The sequence below is a fragment of the Lepidochelys kempii genome, chromosome 12, assembly GCF_965140285.1.
Source record: "Lepidochelys kempii isolate rLepKem1 chromosome 12, rLepKem1.hap1, whole genome shotgun sequence".
Taxonomy (NCBI): domain Eukaryota; kingdom Metazoa; phylum Chordata; order Testudines; family Cheloniidae; genus Lepidochelys; species Lepidochelys kempii.
The window spans coordinates 36,245,147-36,247,116 of record NC_136391.1 but is presented as its reverse complement, the minus strand read 5'-3'; the positions used below and the strand labels follow the sequence as shown (position 1 = coordinate 36,247,116).

General features: G+C 39.1%; 1 long non-coding RNA gene across 1 annotated transcript; it reads right to left on the bottom strand.

Moving 5' to 3' along the window:
• Positions 1-239: 239 nt before the first annotated feature.
• LOC140896558 (uncharacterized) lies at positions 240-1,758 on the bottom strand. Its single transcript, XR_012154575.1, has 3 exons — positions 1,567-1,758; positions 1,425-1,456; positions 240-399 (listed from the first exon to the last, which is right to left on the bottom strand). It is a non-coding gene; the product is annotated as an uncharacterized LOC140896558 (long non-coding RNA).
• Positions 1,759-1,970: the final 212 nt, after the last annotated feature.

Here is a 1,970-nt window from a genome sequence, read left to right as displayed (position 1 = left end):
GCCAAAGGCTTGTTTTTGTTTTTATAAAGGAATATATTTCACTGTAGATATTATAGCAAAAAGAAAATATTTTTGGAAAAGAGGCATGCATTTGATTGCTGGACATTTAGTCTCTTCTTTTCTTCAGTAACACATCTGCTCTCTCATGTCGATAAGTCACAATGGCTACCAAGTTTCTTTCTTTCTTTGAAGCTTTATGTTTTTCTTACCATTTTAGACTTTAAATGTCATCTTAAAATAAAAGGCTTCTAATGGCTTCTTATGCCATGGCACTATGATTGAAAGATGCTGCCTCTTAAGTACCAAAAGATATATCCAATCCATGTCTCTTGGAGGCTTGATTGACAAGGGCATTGTCAGCTTCCAATTGGCTCCAAACTGATGAGCACCTGAATTCACCTGCAATCAAGAAGCATGTATCACTGACTGACAGCTCCAGCCCCATTAGCAGAGGGTCATTAAAGAAGCAAACTGCTGGCTTGTGCTTGCCATGAACATGTTTCTCATGGTCCAACTAAAACAAATGTCCAAATTGACATTCCAAGCATAATAAAGAGGCTTCCATATCCGCTGCACTTACATTGCACAACACCCCTCAATAGGAGTGTTCAGCTAATGGAAAATTGAAATTGGTCAGGAAACAAAAGGGGGATAAAAGAAAAGATATTATCCGTTTTTTCAACAACCTCTTTGCTTTCAGATGTGAAGGGGAAAAGGGACATTGAAAGTTACAAGTAATTCTTAGAGGAATGCAAAGAGCAAACATTTTAAACTGACAACCTTTTGCAAGCTGATTAGAACCATTTGTGTGTGGTCACCAAAAAATTAGAGCTGCAGAAAATGGAACGGAGACAAACTCTGCTCTGTTCCGAGTCACGTAACAGATGCCAGTGCTCCTTCTGATTTTAGTACTTTTTTCTTGGCCAATCTGGGTGAAAGACTGATTAAAAATGGGGTTGGGAATATGCTGTTGAAAAGCCTCCCAGACTGTAATCCTAGTGCAAGGGGAAACTGAGACGAGCAGTAAATCATTCTTGGCTGCCTGGATCACTTATCGAATACAGCCAGTAAGGACACCCAGAGTCGCAGGACTATGAAATTGCATATCCAATCGCTTGTTCTTTGAAAGGGGCCTGTGCCTTATTTTCTGTGGGAAGAATAGTGCAGGAAACAAAGGAGCAGAGTCATATCAGGAGGCACAAAAAGGATTGTCAATAAACTGTTAAAACTCATAAACATGGATGGAAAGAGATTTATCTCCTCCAAAACCATTTTTGCTTCAGTGATGTCTTAGGTAAAACAAAATAAACCAAAGGCATTGAATTTCACTGGGAGAATGACTGTGTGGTCTGCTGTACAAGCCAGACTTTCCAACTATACATTTAAAAAGTGGTTTCTCAAGTGTGGGTAAAAAAAACACTTACCCAATTTCCGAGCAGTCTGTGAATCGTGAGGTCTGTAACAGACACAGCAAAACAGAAGGCTTAGTTACAACTAAAATTGAGATCTTCCTGGATGAGGGTTATAATCGCTGTGCAGCTGATATTATAAGTCTTTTACACTGACCTCTTGTCCTTTCAGGGGTGTATTTGATTGCACTGTATTTTCTCTTTTCATCGCCAAGGGCTTTGCAGAACATAAAATTCCATGCCCACGAATGCTGGTGAAACACTGAGAGGGAAGGCAGCCATGAACATTTTAAATTACTGTTGTGCCAGTTAATCAAAGGTGGTTCAAACTGGAAATATCTTGCTCATGGTAAATTTAGCATCCATTACATTGCACTAGTAAACCAAGCAGCTGCTGCGAGCACTAACTGCAGAGGGAGTCTTATACTTAAGAAAGTAATGAAGCTCTTTCAAATAAAATGTAATCTAAGAATAGAAAATCTCTGCCAAGTATGGTAACACCTAGAAGATGTCTCTCTTATGCTCAGCAGCAAGGAATATTCCTTTATATGCTAAGTAAGT